The sequence below is a fragment of the Sapajus apella genome, unplaced genomic scaffold, assembly GCF_009761245.1.
Source record: "Sapajus apella isolate SASKATOON/1434 unplaced genomic scaffold, GSC_monkey_1.0 scaffold34, whole genome shotgun sequence".
Taxonomy (NCBI): domain Eukaryota; kingdom Metazoa; phylum Chordata; class Mammalia; order Primates; family Cebidae; genus Sapajus; species Sapajus apella.
The window spans coordinates 16,793,825-16,814,014 of record NW_022436974.1 but is presented as its reverse complement, the minus strand read 5'-3'; the positions used below and the strand labels follow the sequence as shown (position 1 = coordinate 16,814,014).

At 39.4% G+C, this 20,190-nt stretch overlaps 1 protein-coding gene and 1 pseudogene across 19 annotated transcripts in view; one reads left to right on the top strand and one right to left on the bottom strand.

The window, feature by feature from the left end:
* DLG2 (discs large MAGUK scaffold protein 2) overlaps positions 1–20,190 on the bottom strand; it is a 2,183,817-nt gene that overhangs the window by 1,092,059 nt on the left and 1,071,568 nt on the right. The window lies entirely within an intron of this gene.
* On the top strand, positions 4,375–4,941 carry LOC116563322 (annotated as a pseudogene). The gene has a single exon (XR_004274334.1). The product of XR_004274334.1 is annotated as a 60S ribosomal protein L27a pseudogene (transcript).

The window sequence follows — 20,190 nt, the reverse complement described above, 5'->3', positions numbered from 1 at the left end:
AAGATAGCACTTTGCTGGCACAGTGCATAACTGATCCAGAAATTGGAAGTATTTCAAGGCCTCATAAGTGAAAATCTGAGTTTATCTCTGTTGCTGAATAAAAAGTGCTCTACTTCCCCCTTGTAGCAGGAGTTAGCACTGTACTGATGAGAGACAGAGAGAACAAATCAAAAGCTGAAGAGAGCCAGAACATGTTTGTGTGCATATGAATAGTCAGTATATTATCATACCTAATAGTGAATACTATCCATGAACACTTTGCTAAGCATGTCACAGAAACTATCCCACTTAAGGCTTATAGCAGCATTATAAAGCAGGTATAGAATTAAGTAATAATTACAGTCCCTAACACAAAGCCTGACATTAAAAACTTGTCAGTTTCACTGCCTCTGTTAACTATACTGACAAACAGTATTCTCTGTATCAAATCTTATCTCTCCCTCTCTAATCCAAGTTCTTTGAGTGTAAGAACCTTGACTTGCATCTTTGTATCCTGCAGAGTGGTCAGGCTAGAATGCTACATAGTGTGTGTCCAACAGGCCTGGGTTGACTGACTGAGTGTTGCTCCTGGAGGAAAGCCTCTTACTTTTATACAATGTGCTTTGGCTGAAAGAAAGCACATACTCCAGAAGCATGAAGTTGGAAATAAATAACAGAATTTCAAAGGGATCACTAATGTAGAGGTGAGTGAATCTCAGAAAACGGAGAAAAATCAAAGGGACAAAGAAAATGAGCTCAAAAATGAACCACGTGAAAACAAAGGGTTTTCATTTCATCTCAAGGCTGTAGAAATTTAAGTTCCATAATTGAGTATTGCCATCTAGGTCCCGCCAGCCACCTTCTTATTCTGAGGACAATGTTTTGTTCAAACACATTGACATTTACTTTCAGGGATTTTCTTTAGTAAGACTTCTGCAGTAGGTAGCCAGCAGATCGTTTTTTCCAGCTTCTTCTTTTTCCCATGATGCCTTGGCCTATCTATGACTTGTGTCTCATCACCTTTATATACCTACTGGGTCCTCACTCCTACTCACTGCCTTCCTCCCTGAGGGAAGACATGAGGAAAAAAAAGAAAATAAGAGACATGAAGGATTGTTCAGTGCAGTGATAAGTATTTATATCCATTTCTTTAATTTGAAACGAATTCGCTGAATAATGTCTTTACTGGAGCAGAGTTCAATCTCTTCTGTCCATTCTTTCTATTATTCCAATCCATTCTTTCAAAATGGTTACATATAGTTTGCAAATCTGGTGGTGTAGGTAGTTTTAGATAGGAGAAAAATAGGAGGAGGAAAGGCAAGAGAGACTATACATAATTTTCACCTTCACTTCCTCAAGGTGACCTCCTGACTTTTCAGATTAGGAAGTTTTCTCCCTGCTTCTGCACACTGCTCCCTGCTTCATAGGCTTTCAGTATGCTGTCCTTATTCTTCATAAAGCTTGGCACATTTTATTTTACATTTATTTCTGTGATTACTTGCTTACTGTTTGTCTCCTCCATTGAACTAACCACCCCCCACCCCGACCCCGCCATGGGGTCAAGGGCCCCACCTGTTCAGTTTACATCTGACCTCTTGTGCCTGACACATAGTAGGTACTTGATAAATGTTTGTTGAATAAATAAGTAGTCTGCAGCCAGATCTACCTTCAAAATAATTACAAAAACAGTTAATAAAAGTGGGTCACAGCTCACTGATTATACACAGATCTTCCCAAAGTAAAGTCACCCTTAACAAAAAAATGACCCACAATCAGCAATATGGCTTGCCCAAAGAACCTTTGAAAGAGGAATTTTTCCAGAGTTTGGAGCAGGATGTAAGTAACAGCACTGATGTGAAAAATGAAAAGCTCTCCCAGGTGCTCCATTTGAATTTTTTTAAACAGAACTCACAAATGAAAGGAAATACTTTCCTGCTTTTTTTCCACAAAGGAAAGGACAAGCCAGGATGTTAATTAAATTACAAATCAGCTGTCTGCTTGCAGCTGACAGAGGTTTGTGAGCTTCCAAGCAACATCAGATATTTTAAACTCTATGTAATTACCTACTATGGAGGAGCTGCCAGGAAGGATGCTTCATGAATATTTAATGAATCTTAAGATCCTTTTTAAGGAACTGATGATTTAAATAACTACGAGAGAACTTACTCTAGTTCGGTGCTACCCTCCATCTGTTAACTGAAGATATTAGAAATGGAGCCCAATAGAAATGCAATTTCTCCCATGAAATGCGCTAGGTCCATTTTCTAGGGAAGGCTAGGCTAATGCAGGACAGGTAACTGTAGAATTAAACAGACTTCAAGATCTCTGAGTATAAGTCAGAATGGAATCACAGACCAATGATCTGGGAAAATAATGAGTATGGAACTGCAAAATGAAACTGTGTAAGATGCCACACATTCAAAATGTTCTTTATAATTTACAAAACACTTTCAGAAACAGTCTCAAATAATTCTCTCAAGAATTGGAGAGATTAAAACGGTATCATCATTCTGATTGCCAAATGAGAAAACAGAGGATCAGAGACTTTCCAAAGTGCTAAATAAATAGCAAAGCTGGGTTTCAAACCAACATAGTCCTCTGATTCCAACAGGCAGCATCATATAGTAGAAAGTGCATGGATTCTGGCATTAGAAACATTATTTCAAATCTTGGTTGTACTACCTGCTATCTGGGAGACATTTGTCAGATTGCTGGATACATCTGAGCTTCAGTTGACTGAAGTTATAAACCAGGAATTACAGTATCTATCTCATAGAAACATGAAGATTTAATGAGATGCTGTATCCTGGAACACAGTGGCTGCTTGATGAATGTTAATCCTTTGCTTGGAGTCTCAAGACCTTTGTTCTTTGTGGATTTGTCATAACAACAAAAAAGTGGTCCCTAAGAATGAAATTTTCACATGGCTAAAAACCCTTTGGTGCAATGCCCTTCATATTCCACAGAATAGAAACAAAAATAACCATTGTAAAATTACTCAGAAATATAGTCCTTGGGGTTTTTGCCCATACACGTGAGTATTGTCTAAAACATGTTTTCTTTGTAGCAGCTAGGCGCTGCCACCACTGTGCTTGGCTGAGTTCACAAATCTGTTGTAACCTGTAGCTTCCCTATCACTTTTCTGGCTCTCCTCTCCTGCTAAGCTTTGTTTCTTGGAAGTAATTAAAATTTTTTTGCCACTTCCATAGCTATTGCTGCTACTGGAACCACCAGAGCCTCCCTGGTTTCATGGATTGGCCAATGATTGGCCTTCATCACCATAGGGGCTGGAGCTTCTGCCTCCAAAGTTTTCTCCCCTCTAGGGTCCAAAATTTGAAGACTGTTGTAACTGCGAAAATCATTGTAGCTTCCATCACCTCTAAAACTGCTTCCATCATTTCCAAATCCATTATAGCCATCCCACTGCCTCTATATCCACCAGCACCATAGCTGCCACCAAAGCCACCACGACCACTGAAGTTTCCTCCACAATCACAGTTCATGCCAAAACCACCTCCACAGCCACCACCAGTTTCCAGAACTACTTTGGCTTCTTTGGCTGAATGAAGCACTAGCCATCTGTTGCTCTGACAGTGATGAAGTTTCTGAACACTCTTTGAAGTTTCCTAACTTCACAGCTGTGGCCATTCACAGTATGGTATTTCAATCTTATTCATAGAGACATGGTCCTCAAGGCTTACAAAGGCAAAGTTCCTTTGCTTGCCTCTGCCTCAATCATTCATGATTTCAGTCACTTCAATTTTCCCATACTCTTCAAAGTAATCTCTTAGGTGATGTTCTTTCTCTCTTTATAATAATAATAATTATTATTATTTTGAGAAGGAGTCTTGCTCTGTAGTCCAGGCTGGAGTGCAGTGGTGCGATCTTGGTTTACTGCAACCTCTGTCACCTGGGTTTAAGCGATTCTCCCACCTCAGCCTCCTGAGTAGCTGGGATTAAAGGCACCCACCACCAACCCTGGCTAATTTTAATATTTTAGTAGAGACAGCATTTCATCATGTTGGGCAGGCTGGTCTAGAACTTCTGACCTCAACTGATTCACCACCTTGGTCTCCCAAAGTACTGATATTGTGGGAGTGAGCCACTGTGCCTGGCTCATAGGTGATGTTCTTTAGTGTCTTCTTTAATGCCACTCATGTGGTTTGGATCTGTGTTCCCACCCAAATCTCATACTGAAATATAGTCCCCAGTGCTGGAGGTGGGACCTGGTGAAAAGTGATCGGATCATGGGGGTGGTTTCTAATGGTTTAGCATCATCTTCCTAGTGCTGTCTCATGACAGAGTTCTCGCGAGACCTGATTGTTTGATAGTTTGTAGTAACTCCCCCGCCCTCTCTCGTCCTCCCGTTCTGGCCATGTAGGACAAATCTGCTCCCCTTTGTCTTCTGCCATGACTGAAAGTTTCCTGTCTTTCATCTGGACCACCAACATGCCATCCAGATTGAGGAAGACCCGGAAACTTCGGGACCACGTGAGCCACGGCCACGGCTGCATCGCTTTGTATTTCTGCAGGCAAGCACTGGAAGCACCCTGGAGGCCAGGGTAATGCTGGTGGTATGCATCACCACAGGATCAACTTCAACAAATATCACTCAGGTTACTTTGGGAAAGTTGGTATGAGGCATTACCACTTAAAGAGGAACCAGAGCTTCTGCCCAACTATCAACCTTGACAAATTGTGGACTTTGGTCAGTGAGCAGACACGGGTGACTGCTGTTAAAAACAAGACTGGGGCTGCTCCCATCATTGATGTGGTGTGATCGGGCTACTATAAAGTTCTGGGCAAGGGAAAGCTCCCAAAGCAGCCTGTCATCGTCAAGGCCAAATTCTTCAGCAGAAGAGCTGAGGAGAAGATTAAGGGTGTCAGGGGGGCCTGTGTCCTGGTGGCTTGAAGCCACATGGAGGGAGGTTCATTAAATGCTGAGTACTTGTTAAAAAAAAAGAAAAAAAAAAGAAAGTTTCCTGAGGCCTCCCCAGAAGCCCAGAAGATGCCAGCATCATGCTTCTGGCACAGCCTGTAGAACCAGGAGCCAATGAAACCTCTTTTCCTTATAAATTACCCTGTCTTGGGTATTTCTTGATAGCAGTGCAAGAATGAACTGATACAGCCATCAACAAATGTCTGTTTCACAGTTAAGTGGGCACCTAGTCTTTGAGAATCTCCTCTTGAGACAACTCTCTTTGGCTCCACAACTCTTTCCTCCACCTTGTGTAGCCTTGCATTTGGGGCTGCATCCGCCTCCTCCACGGCGGCATACGTGACCAACCCAAAGGCCCAGGAGCACTTGGTGTCTGGATGTATCATTACCTCCACAAGTGTTCCCAATTGCTCAGAATGGCTCCCCAGACTCTCATGGGTTGTTTCAAAGCTCAACTCTTCAATGAAGACCTTTCACAGTTATTTGGTCTCTTTCAGAGACTCTGACTCAGACATGACGGCAGTAGAAAGACAGACTTCAGTGATACTTCCTCTGTGATGTCCCAGGGCCAAAAGGAGCAAGATGACCAATGTATCTCAGCAGAATAGCTTTCTAAAACGTCGGTTTCAGAATAGTGCCTAAAAGCATAGATTCTGGAGAGACTCCCTGCATCAATTCTTAGTTTGATCACCATACGGTCATGTGATGCAACTGATTACACACTCTGTGATGTGATACCCTTATCTGTAAAATTGGAATAGTAACTACCTCACGGCATTTTTAGAAAGCCAAGTGAGATGATGCATGGAAGGCACTTAGGAGAGTATCTGCGACCTGGTAAGTGGTCACTTAGTATCAGTTATGATTGTTTTACTGGAACATTAGATATATTATTTGATTATAAAAAATTAGGGGAATAGAAAAAACTGAAGGAAAAATGTTGCCTTTTACTGTTTCAAATTTTTCAAAGCTTCCAACTTCAACTTTTCTCACTATTCTCTAACACATAGACAGTATATCAAATCTCACAGTCCTCCTGGTCTCACAAAGTACACTGTAGCCATCATAAATGCCTGAAAACCTTCTCCTCGCACTTTTTCATGCAACAAGAATTTACTGAGCACCAAGTATATGCCAGGCATGATACTAAGAGCTAGAGATACAACAGTGAATAAGAAAGACACATCTCGTCCTTGCCCTTTGCTCTTGATGTCTTCTCTACCTCTCATAACCTTCCCAAATGTTTTTCACATACTGCTCAACCTTCAAAACTTAGTTCATACATGATATCTTCCCAAATGCTTTCCCTGGACACCCAAATTTGGCTAAGCATTCTTCTTCTGTGCTCCCATGTCTGATTCCCTGAGAATCCCTCTTTTTCTCAAAGCATGTACATCTCTGCCATTCTCATGGAAATGGGAAGAGTTCACAATTAGTTTTTGTACTAGTGGCAAATATTCTGCCTGGGACCCAGTAGGTGCTCAATAAATGTTACTAAACGGAACTACCCCTGGTAGAAATGTAAGCTCCTTAGACTCCTGTGTACTCCACTATGGCTAGCACATCCTAGAAGCAGTGTGTACTCAAGTAACCTGTTGGGATTCTATAGGAGAATTGGTTATTGAACAGTACCCTGTAAAAGTGTCAACAATAAAATCAAAAACTGGTTTATGTTGTGTAGCGCAGGTAATGAAGCAGGTTCCTTTGAAGGTTTTCCTTTAGCAGGAAGAATTGTTCCAGCTTTGGGTAGGATGTACCTGACAAAGAGTGTTAGCTGGTGGCTTCCTGGAGCAAAAGAGTTGAGAGAAAGAAAAATGGCAACATGCAGAGAAGAACTGAGTTCCCCTGTCCTCTCTTCTGCCAGCACTGACTTAGAGCAGCTAAGGAAGCACAGCACACAAATGAGACCATCCTAAGTATTCTTACAATGAGCCCTTCTAAACCCCAGGTCAGCAGCTTGACCCACCTTGAAGTGTACCAACCTCAAATAGGCCCAATAAAAGACATTAAAGTGTATCCAAGGCAAGGAAGAGGTGGAAGAATATACTAACATGTTGACAGTGGTTATTTCTGGGAGACAATTTAATTTTTTTTGGAGCTTCATATATTTCTTTGAGGAGCAAAAATAATTGACAAAAGAGAATATGTAAGACATGATCGAGTATTTGCTTTGTTGCAATGCAAAAGTTCAGTGTATTGTATGTTTTGTGGTAAGAAAAAATTCTCTTCCTGGAAAGGGTTTATCCATCTTCAGTTGAGTTAATCTTGAGAACTGGCTGAAGGATGCAAGGAAAGGGGTTTCCGAATGAAGGGCTTTCTGACAAATGAAAGAGGGAGGAGCTGGGAATAAATTTGCTGGGGAGGACCAGACTTTAAGTCAAACTGCTTTGGTACCAAGAAATCAAAGCAATGATTTGAGAGCAAACTCGCCAGTAGTTCATCCATTTGAAGCAAAACTTCAAATGTGGTCTGAGTAATTTTCCAGGGATAACTGCCACTGGATTCAATCGGGCACTGTATGATCTTGTGGGCAGTCCCTGTCTGACTCAATCCACCAGCTGTGCCACTGGTACAGCATCTGTGAGTGAGAATCATTCACTACTAAAAGCTAGAAACATGTTTTGCTCAGTGCACCTGGTGCCCAGAAAAGAGGAAATGTTCATTTCAGCAAAAATGCTTCCTCAAGCGATGCAAATTCCCTACGACTCAGTTCCTGGGTTTAAATCCTGTTCCTGCACTAAACAGCAATGCGACTTTAGGGAAGTACAAACGCTCTCTGAAATTCAGATTTCTCATTTGTAAAATTGGACTAATAATGTATGACAGGGTTGCTATAGGAAATTGATGAGATAATATGCATAAATGCTTTGGCAAAGGACCTGCCTCCTGGTAGGTGCTTAGGAAATATAAGACCCTTCCTATTTATCTTTTTTTTTTTTTTCTGTTTTTGAGATGGAGTCTCACTCTCACTCAGGCTGGAGTGCAGTGGTGCGATCTTGGCTCACTGCAACCTCCACCGGGTTCAAGTGATCCTCCCCATTTAGCCTCCTAAGTAGCTAAAATTACAGGTTTGCACCAGCATACCTGGCTAATTTTTCGCATTTTTAGTAGAGACAGTGTTTCACCATGTTGGTTAGGCTGGTCTCGAACTCCTGGCCTCAAGTGATCCACTTGCCTCAAGCTCCCAAAGAGCTGGGATTAGAAGCATGAGCCACCATACCCAGCAATTTCTCTACCAGTGTCATGAAGTCATCTTTCTAAGTATTATAAAAAGAGTCGATACACACACACACACACACACACACACACACGCACGTGCATGTACATGCTCAATTCAGCCTTATCACCATTATAGGGAGCTGGCTTCCACCATGTTATTGCAAGTATTGTAGCATCCCTACAGAACAGCACAAACCTTATGAAGTAGGAAGAACGAGCTTCTAAGGCCTTGTTGCCACTTCTCTAGATCTAGTGTCTTTCCTGTATGTAAGGCCATCTTACCCTTTCTACTCATGCCTCTAGCTAGGCCAACACTCACACTCTTGGTCTCTTCTGCCTACAATGATCATTTCTGTCCAGGAGGCAGAGAAAAAAAGTCTCAGACACAGGAGCTGAATTTCCCTTCACTGCTCATTCAAGCTACTCTTCCTAGCCATGTGAGCTTTGGACTTCAGAACCTGCCTGTGGAATTGGCACTTGCCTAGCCCTCCCATTATATTTCACTTTCAAGGAGGAGATCACTCACCCATGTGAACCTAGAATATCTCCTGGATGATCTCCAGCAGACTTTGTTCCTGGTCCTGGGACTTCCTGGGTGGCCTGTTGGCACATACTTTCTCTCTGACACTATATATACTAAAATTCCTTCCTAGTAGGAAGCAGCATTATTCGTTCACCCAACAGAATGTTCATCTAGCACATTATATGCTAATCACCAAATTTTAAGTGCCAGGAATATGGTAGTAAAAAAAAAAAAAAAAGCAAAAATTTATGACCTTGTAGAAATTAAATTCTAGTTGCATTAGGTAATACAATTCCTTGACCTCCCTTTTCCTTCAACATGCTTCCTGTACCAAGAAGCAGTCATGAACAGCTGTCTTTCCATGGAAAGACACTCAGTGGGCCAGGGAGGCAACCACTGTGAATTGTCTCCGGTGGTGGTACAAATGGGCTTGATCTATCCAGCGCCTCTGTTTTAGAGCTCCCCATAATGAGCTGGTGTCAATGGCACTGGAACATGGGATAGCTGAAAAATAAGGCAGAAAGTGTGGTCTTCACTTCAGCCCTGTTAAAAGTGGGTTTCAATCAAAGAGGTTTATTTCACAATCAGACACTGTAATAAAAATATTAATGTTTCCTCAAATAAAGTTGCTTTATAATCCATGCTTGCTTGTGATGGTTTAAATGTTTTCCAAATAAAACAGTATGTAATAAAATTACTTTGGGAAAGGCATAGTTATACTTGATCTAGATGCTTAATATGCAACTGAATGTGCAATTGTAGAATGTTATTTTGTGCTTCTTACACTCTTAAGATGTAAGCTCCAAATCAAGAAAACGCAGAAAGTTTTCTAATTTTCTTGTCCTGCTGCCCTGCTGGGAACTCACAGTGCCATCTTTCAGATTAGTACCTATGATGGGACATGCGTATGTATTAATGCTTTACAAGCATTAATTTATTTAATCCTTATAACAAACTTATGGAGTAGTTACTGTTTTATTTCCTTCATTTAACAAAAGAGAAAATATAGGGAGAAATAAATTAAATAAGTAACTTGTTCACACGACTAGTAAATGGAATGAGATCTATATCTCAATATCCTTGTAATCCCAACTTTAATTCATGCACTATATTGTCTCTCAGATATTGTGCATTTATTACTCTCTGACTCAGATATCTCTTCTGAGTATGGTAGATATGTTGGTCCTTTGGTTTAAAAAACTAAGGTCTGGAAGCTTCCCTTTATCCTTGCTGGGCCACAGAATACAATTGGGAGGAAGTATAAATAGAAATAACCTAGTTAATGACACTGCCCGTTCCCTGGTCACCCAAATACAAAATTACACAGATGAAGATGATCATTCAGCATCTTTCCCCTCTCATATCTTCCAGAGTGGGGTCCATCTAACTAAGTTGGTAGAACATGACTACTAATATCAGAGTGAAGGCCAAGATGGTTTACATTAGACTGAGAGCTCCCTGATGAAAGTAGCAATACTACAACTGTGGCCAGAGGTTTAGTACATATTACTAGATGAATGAATCTAATACAAGTTTAATGGACTTCTAAATCAGTAGATAACATTCGTTCTGTTTTATATTTATCTTCATTGTCCATTACCCCATCACACCCTTGATTTTTCTCCCTAGAATATTCCACTTGCCTTCTATTTATCTTTCTAACCATATTTCTTGTCTCTTTCTACCCCAAAACACCAACCTTCCTTTCTCTATGTCTTCATCTTTTCCCATCCCATTCCCCAAAATCTAGAATTTCACCATTCTGAATTATTTGCAATTCAGAATAAGAGGGATAGATCACCTCCAGTATTTTGCACTTGTTACCTTCCAGATGTCTTTTGCCATCTCTTTAACATCTTTAACATCAAGTTTAGTTAAGATGACACTCTTTCCAGAAGCCTCCATAATTTATTCACTTATGCCTTACCCCTAGACTGAGGTCAGGACTCATAGCTACCTGTGCACCCATAGGACATGTACTTTATTCCATCATTTTGTCTGTTTATTTGATTGTTTGCTTTTTATAGACTATAAAATCTTTGAATGCAAGGATTGAGTCTTGTTTATGGCTGTAGCACTTGTGCCAGGTATTCAGTGGGTCCTAACACATGTTTGTTAAGTGAATAGTAGCCACCTAGTAACTGGTTTCCTTATCTATATACTCTGCATCAACCAATTCTTTTAACTAAGCACCCCCAGATATAGCTTCCTTAACAAGTTTGGCCATATCATTCTCTCCTTTAAAACCCTTCAGTAGTTTTTTACTGCTCCAGAATAAAACACAGTCACTTTGATGTGGAATTCACAACATTCTCGATGTCTTGCTAAAGTACTATCTCTTACTGATTCTTTTCCACTCATTTACATTGCTTTCAAACTAGGTCAGCTTCTCTTTACTGGAGCCATCCCATCGTTCCAGTCTTTTCTCACCTTCTTGTCTCACGCTCTTCCTTCTGTCTTGAAGGGTGCTTCCCAAATCACAGGTGAGAAATATCTTGCTCTTTTAAGGTTCTTTTCATATGTTACCTTTTCCACAGTCTTTCCTAATCTTATTCCCCCCCAAAATGTGGTTGAACTTTGTCACTGTATACTGTCCTTACAATAAAATTTTCCACCAAGTATGTAATCTTTTTTTTCATCTCTCCTTTCACTGAGCACTTAAAATGAGTCACTGATGTACTGTAATAGACACTGGTAATATTTAGAGAGACCAAAATGCCCCAGTGAGCTCTGTTTTTGGTAGGTAAGACTGACAAATGTTTTCAATCTAAAATGTCATAGTTAAGACACAGGCTGATTTCAGAGATGCTAATGTAAAAAAGTACATCTTAAAATCAATGCAATATTATATTAAAACATAGTATTCACATGCTCCCCTGGAGGTCATTTAACCTAGCTTTGGTAGTATAAAGAAACAGTTTCTTGGATAATATGATATCACAGGCTACTCTTAAAGAATGGAAAAGTATGGGTCCAAGAGACAGCAATAATACTCTCAAAGGAACAACAGACCAGAACCCATGGAGAAGGGATGATAGAAGTAAACTTCCTCTCTTGAGATGTTAAGATGCTTGAAGGCAGTTTCTTACATTTCTTTCCTTGAGAGGTTGGTACAGTCTTAAACAGTTGTGTTAGATTAAAATCAAAAAGTACCATGGGCCATTTACGTGTTGCAATATAGATAAGCTTGATAATTTCTCCTTAAAATTGGCAATATGGATCTAAGTTCTCAGGAAACCTTGAAGAATTAGTTCTTGGGAGAAATATTCAGTTCAAATTTTGAAATATAAATGATAAAGTATCAACCATGAAGTTATGATTTGAATGACTGTACTGTCGTAAATCTTGGACTTTCATTTCTAGAGACTTGGCCAGGCTGATAAAAATCAGCTAGTGCACATTCCCTATTTATCACAGAAAATTCAATTCTAAACTGAATTCAATTCAAATTCTCTAAAATCCATAAGCAACTTCTGGCCTCTGCTTGGGCATATCTTAGTCCATTCAGTTCATGACTTCACTTGTAGCTCTGCGTGTTTTATTTTCTTCTTTTTCCTTGTATCTAGTCATCCTTGTATGTAAATCATTAAGTTTTATCAGGATATGCAAAATTAACAATCACAGAGAAGTTTCCCAAATGGGGCCATTTTTAACCTTAAAAATCATTACTCTTTCCCTAATTTGGATAGGACTTGCTCAAACTTGAGGACAGAATGACTACTAGTTTTATTAGGTGCACTAGCTGCAGGGATTCAACAGTGAACGAGAAACACAAACAATATTATTTCTCTTGTGGAGCTTTCCTTCTAGTGAAGGTGACAAATATAATTAAATAAGGAAGGAATTGATCACAGATTGTCAAGGTAATAAGATGCTCCAAGAGAGCACAAAGAAGGAACCATATTCACTAGAGAATGTCAGGGACGCTTTCTGAAACAATGACATATTAACTGAAGTCAGAGGAATGAGCATATTTCCCATGCGAAGAGTTGAGTAAGCTGTCTTTCAAATGAAAGGAAGAACAACCATGAGAATATTTGAGTTGTAAAAGAGTGTGATAATTTCAAGGAATTGACACAGCTTTCTGAAGAGGGGTGAGTGAAGCAAACATGAGGCAGAAGAGGTAACCTGGAATAAGATTACATAGGACCTTGATAGCCTTGAGAAGGATTTAGATCCCCATCCTGAGAAAAATGGGAAGTCAACAAAGAATTTCAAGAGGAAAGTGGTATGATCTGATTTACATTTTCAAAAGCCCATTTTTGAACTCAGTGAGACTGTAAGATGATGTAACTGTAATAACAAACAGTATGGAGTTTCTTCAAAAATATAAAAACAGGACTACCATATCATCTAGCAATCCCTCCTCTGGGTACATACCCCAAAGAAATGAAAGCAAGGTCTTGAAAATATGTTTGCATACCCATGTTCATGATAGCTAAGAGGTGGAAACAACCCAAATGTTTGTTGACGAATAAATGAATAAACAAAATGTGGTTAAAAATATCTATATACACATACATACACAAAGATATGTTATTCAGCCTTAAAAAGAAAGGACACTGTCACAAGCTACAATATGGACAAATCTTAAGGACATTATGCTAAGTGAAATAAGCCAGAACAAAAAGACCAATGCTGTATGATTCCATTTATATGAAGTACCTACAGTAGCAATATTCATAGAAACAGAAAGTAAAATGGTATTTATCAGGGACTAGAGAGAGGGAGAAATAGGAAGTTGTTTAAAGGATATAATGTTTCAGATTTCCAAGAGGAAGAAGTTCTGGGGATCTGTTGTATAACAAAGTGAAGGTAATTAACACTACTGAACTGTACACTTAAAAATGGTTAACATGGAGTAAAAGTTTATATTATGTTGTTTTTACTACAGTTTTTTAAAAAGCTTACTCTAGCTGCCAAAGGAGAATGGATTCAAAAGGAGGGGCAGAAGTTGGGTAGACCAGGTGGGAGGCATTTAGAGAATCTGTGCTGGAGGCTGAGACAAGCAAGTGGCAGAGTCTATAGGCCAATGAGCTCGGCCCTTGCCCACCTGCATTTCCCACAGTAGGAAACATCTAAGGCCCACAAACTCCACGTTTTCTTTTGCCCACCCACAAAACAGTCCAAATGTCTGTGTGTTTCATTCTTTCAAACCTCCAATGTCTTTTTTCAGAGGAGATAATAAATAACACATAAAATGAATTTTATAACACTCAGTGACTAAGTTCACTCCCACCTGGGCCCCTCTTTTGCCTGATAGGCGAGAAGGACATGGTCAAGTAGCAGGTGGACTTTAAGCAACCATATCCAGCTTTGAGACTGGGGCCTCATGGACAGTGGGTATCAGATAATCTGTGTTAGTCACTCATCAGAAATGCACCCCCAGTTATTTTTTATAAACTTGAGCATCTGGTCTAACACTGTGTTTCAGTCTTTCTTCCTGACTCATATTTCTGTTTTAGCTCATAGCAACAACCCTAAATGGTTAGAACAAGAGTGTTCAATCTCCAATCTTTTTTCTTCCCTGGGCCACAATGGAAGAAGTGTCTTGGCCAACACATAAAACATATTGACAGCTGATGAGTTAAAAATAAACAAATAAACTGCATAACAGTCCCACGATGTTATTAAAAAGTTTTTGAATTTGTGGTAGGCCACAGTCAAAACCATCTTGGGCCACGTGTGGCCCATGAACTGCAGGCTGGACAGGCTTGGGTTAGAGGGTGGAGTGAAGCACCTCAGTTTCCCAGATTACACAGGAAGTACTCCCACACCCTTAGCAAACAATTATTTTGTATTGTGATTAAAAATTATATTTTAAACTCGTTATGGAATAATTCATGTGTTCTTATCATTTAGCTCCCACTTGTAATCGAGAACGTGCAATATTGGATTTTCTGTTCCTACGTTACTTTGCTAAGGATAATGGCCTCCACATACAAAGCAATTTATATAAACTATGCAATCTATAAAGAATAATATAGCAAACTTCCTCATAACTGTCATCCATCTTAAAAAAGTATTACCAACAGAATGGAGGCCCTGTGTATCCATCCCTGGACATATCTGTCTGCCTCTCCCCTGAGGTAATTGTGGAATTTTATAATTTCCTGTTTTCCCTAATGGTCTTACTACATAGACATGCAATTGTAATGGTTAGTTTTGTGTGTCAACTTGGCTAAATTATATACACAATTACTTAATTTAGGTGTTGCTATGAAGGAATTTTGTAGTTGTGGTTCACATCTCCAATCAGTTGTCTTTAAGAAAAGGAGATTATCACTGATAATCTTGGTGGGCCTCATCTGACCAGTTAAAAGGTCTTAGAAGCAAAACTGGGGTTTCAATGAGGAAGAACAGATTTCACCTTGGGATGCTGCTTTGGAGCCTGTTGAAGAGTTTCCACCCTGCCAGCCTGCTCTATAGATCTTAGCTCTCACAATCACAAAAGCCAATTCCTTAAAATGTGTTTACACACACACACACACACACACACACACACACACACAGACACTGGTTCTGTTTCCAAAACAGATATAAGCTAAGCATTTAATTTAATTAATTTATTTATTTATTTTGAGACAGAGTTTCACTCTTGTTACCCAGGCTGGAGTGCAATGGCGCGACCTCGGCTCACCGCAACCTCCGCCTCCTGGTTCAGGCAATTCTCCTGCCTCAACCTCCTGAGTAGCTGCGATTACAGGCATGCGCCACCATGCCCAGCTAATTTTCTGTATTTTTAGTAGAGACGGGGTTTCACCGTGTTGACCAGGATGGTCTCGATCTCTTGACCTCGTGATCCACCCGCCTCGGCCTCCCAAAGTGCTGGGATTACAGGCTTGAGCCACCGCGCCCAGCTTAAGCTAAGTATTTTTAAGCAACACTGTAAGAAAGTATAAGCTAAGCATTTTTAAGGAATACTGTAAGAAAGACAATGCTTAGCTTATATCTGTTTTGGAATTTTATATAAGCACTATCACATTGTGGCTATTTTTCTACAACATTTCATTGAGAAATTTATGTTGATGTGTGCAGTATTAGATCATTTTTAAATTTTTTTTACAGTATGTCATTATTTAGTGTATCACAATGTACCATTTTTTTCTGAGAGACATTTGGGCTTTTTCTATTATTTTCCTTTCTGGAATAACAAAACTAACAATGCTGCTAAAAATTCCTTGCATGTGTTTCTTAATGTACATCTGTAAAACTCTTGTTAGAACATATATACGTAGGAGAGCAGAGGAGCTCTGGGTCATAGACTACATGCATCTTCAATTTTACGAGATAACTGGTATCTGCTTTCTCCAAGGATCTTACTACAAAGTAGTTGTAGTTTTTGCCAGAAATATAGCAATTTACATACTATCAGCAATATATGAGAACTAAGATTGTTCCATATTCTCAGTAAAACCTGGAATTATCAAGAAGAACACTTCTAACGTGACTATATACCAGACCTGGAAAATCTAATCAACAGGATTTATAGAAACATTGTATGTGAGGGGTGAGAGAAAGGAGTCAAGGATCATTCAAGACTTTTGACTTCAGTATTCATTAATATTTACTCTAAGTGTCATTCTTCTTATTATTACTTATCTCAAATACTTGTGATGAACTTGAACGAATACTTTGTTCACTAACTGGTTTGGGGTCGGTTTATTTCCCAGATTACATCCTCTGTATGCAGGATTCACTATCAGCCACAAGGTGGCAAGCTAAGCATCCTTAAATCTAAAGCTCAACTCAGATCTGGGTGAACCTGACTATTCTTAGAAAGTTTATAAAGCGAGCACTTACTCCCCAGTAGTGAATTCTTATGGATACAGCACACACACTTCTTTCCTAAAATTTGTAACATCTTTGCAATATATTTCCCCCTGTATAAGGAAACAAGCAGAAACTTTGTTTTCCTTTTCTCTTAAATAAAACTAAATCTGTCAGTGCTCTGCTTAGCATCTTATTTGACTTCTTTTAATCACCACATACATTCTAGACTCCTAATCCTGCCATCCAAGACCCTCTACAAACTGCCTTGAATCTATGCGTCTAACTTCATATTCTTTCGCTTTCCTTCTACTTCAAATACATACTGCTCCCCAACCCCCAACACATACAGCACTTTTTCTTCCTCTCCCCACACATTCCAGCTCTCGGGACATTGTCCAGCTATACCAAATTCCTTTCAGCTGTGTATACCTCATAGTTCACACTTTCATGACTTGGTGAGGGCTGTTGACTCCTTATCTTTCTTTTTTTTGCACCTATTCAATTGAAATGCAAATTTGAGTTTCAGCTTCAAGACTACCCTTCCAAAGACTTCAGGGTCTCCTCCAGCAGTTAGCCATGATTCCCCTAAGCCCCTCAAAACATTTTTTACACCATCATTAGAGCTGTCACGCTTTATTATAGCATTTTTTGTTTGTTTGTTTTGTTTTTGTTTTTTTTTTGAGACGGAGTTTCACTCATGTTACCCAGGCTGGAGTGCAATGGCGCGATCTCGGCTCACCGCAACCTCCGCCTCCTGGGTTCAGGCAATTCTCCTGCCTCAGCCTCCTGAGTAGCTAGGATTACAGGCACGTGCCACCATGCCCAGCTGATTTTTTGTATTTTTAGTAGAGACGGGGTTTCACCATGTTGACCAGGATGGTCTCGATCTCTTGACCTCGTGATCCACCCGCCTCCGCCTCCCAAAGTGCTGGGATTACAGGCTTGAGCCACCGCGCCCGGCCCCTATTATAGCATTTTTATCTTTTGCTCCCTAAAAGTTTGTTACCAACAGGGAGTCATGACAGATTTTTCTTTAACTCTGTCAGTGACTGTTCTATGCCTGGCAGCTCAATGGATGTTGACTACCTTGCTGAATAATTGAATGAATAGGCATTGTATAAAGGCAAATATTTAATTTTGAGTGATGTATATTTTCTATCAGTATGTAGAGTACCCAACACAGTACTTATATTGATTGAACTTTTATTTATCATTACTGTCATCATTATAACAAAAATCATTTAAAAGTAAACGAACGGCTGGATGTGGTGGCTCAAGCCTGTAATCCCAGCACTTTGGGAGGCCAAGGAGGGTGGATCACGAGGTCAAGAGATCGAGACCATCCTGGTCAACATGGTGAAACCCCGTCTCTACTAAAAATACAAAAAATTAGCTGCGCATGGTGGCATGTGCCTGTAATCCCAGCTACTCAGGAGGCTGAGGCAGGAGAATTGCCTGAACCCAGGAGGCAGAGGTTGTGGCGAGCCGAGACCGCGCCTTTGCACTCCAGCCTGGGTAACAAGAGCGCAACTCTGTCTCAAAAAAAAAAAAAAAAGTAAATGAACACTGACTTGGTTGTTAACAAGACACAGAAGATACAGCTTCTGCCATGAAGAGGTAAGCTAAGGGGACCTAGGGAGATGGCATAACTCAGGGAACAATTAGAGACACAGACAATGTGTGCATATGTAAATTAGTATAATATACTGATATAATAAGTAATTCATTTAACTAATGTAAATAAATAGGTTTCACCATTGGCATGAGAAGTTTCTGTAATTCAGTTGACACATCAAATTTTTTTTTCCAGCAAACATATTATTGATTTTTCACAAAGGTTATAATATAACAAGCATATAATATTGATTTCTTCAAAGCTCTCCGTCCAGAGCTATGAGAATCTCAATGGAATTCTAATATCTTTTAATTAAAAGCTTCAACATGCAAATACGTGCATTATACATTAGGCACCATATGCTGTACTGTAATCTGAACTTGCTAACTTTGTCTCTTTAGTCCTCTGAATATAACTTTTTCCTGATCAAATTTTTTTTTTTTGTTTTTGCGTTTTATCTTCCTGGGTTTAGATCTAAAAGCTTTCCTCTCTAAGTTAGTTTATGCTAGCTTTTCAATTCTATTTTAATTTTAAATTGGTTAAATCAATAGTTACTGAATGACTACAAGGTACAAGAAAATGGACTATGTTCTAAACTGTGGCACATAACATGTTATCCTATTTGTTTTTAGCTTTTATTTTGATAAAGACCTACTCTGTGCCAGATACTCTTCTATGAGGAAGAATCTAAGACTCAAAAGATTTATAGTGGTATACTGGATCATCTCGTGTACTCTTTGGAAAATAACAGGAAGAAATTCAGCCCAACGGGTTTTGCATAATCTTTTTAGATTCTTTCAGAGAATACTAGCTACAGGACTGTATATACTCGGATCCCAAATGTGGCAGCTTGATCTTTCCTTTAAGTCAAATTTAGTAGGAAAGACACATTATATTGATTTTAGCCAATGTTCTCAAATGGAGCAACTTAAGTTAGCTTGCAAATTGCTGTTGACTATTATTGAATACCTACAGTGTAGGCACTATTAAATCAGCTGAAACTCATTAATTCAAGCGACTACTCAGTCCCCATTAGGAGGGCTCACATTATAAAAATGACCAAGCAAGAGAAAAACACCCAGCTGAAAAGCAACTGAACTGGCAGGCATTTTATCATCTGCTGTTAATTGGAAGAAGTAGAACTTAATTTTATTCAGAATAATGCTTCATCACAGCTTTGGAAAGTAATGAATTCTCAGGGGATCTGAATGTGCTCCTCTAATAAACTTTCTATAAGACATGGCAGATTTGTTGAGAGAGGAGAGAGGTCTCCTTATGAAATATTCTGGATGGTGGAAAGGTAAAATAAAACAAATGTAATCTACATTTTGTGTTAAAGTCACCAGAAAAATCATAAAATTATTTTCTGTAGCCATCCACAGACTACCATGAGCTTTGAAGCTAATTTATGCATGACCATAATGGAGAGTTAATAGAGGCAAGAAAATGAGGAGTATCAACTTGAGTTCCACGTGGAGTAGGTATTACTTCAAGACATCTGAGTGCCTCCCTTTGCCATGAAGGAAAACTAATACATTGATATTTGGGAGTTAGAGTGCTCACACTTTCACAATATGACTTGATATTGCATTTTTAAATAACTCCCTAGACAAATATTCATTGGTCATCTGTCATCAGCTAGGTACTCTGATAGATACCAGAAATACAATAATTAATGAAACAATTTCATTCCCATCTCTCATGATATTGAGTCTGGTAGGGGAGGCAGATATTAAATGCCTAAGTGACTACCGACTACTTAATTATAGCCATAATATTAGCTGTGAAACAGTATACTGGGCATGTGGAAAATGTACAGTGAGTAGGAGGAGATACACTTCAATAGGTTTAGGTGATGATATAAATGATAGATGTGCTTTACTGAGCACCTGTACTCTTCTGGTCACTATGCTAAGTGTTTTGCATCATTTCCAATTTTTATAACCATCCTGTAAAAATAAAATAGACCTTTGTCACAGATGAGAACTCCTGATCCTATAGATTTCATGATGGCAGATGCCACCAAGCCATAGCCTAAAGTACGTCATTTTACCATCTCATCTTCTCTTTTAAGACTCAGATTAAGCAAGGGGAGAGATGCCAGATGTAGGTGATGGGGAGGAAGGCAGCAAATCACACTGC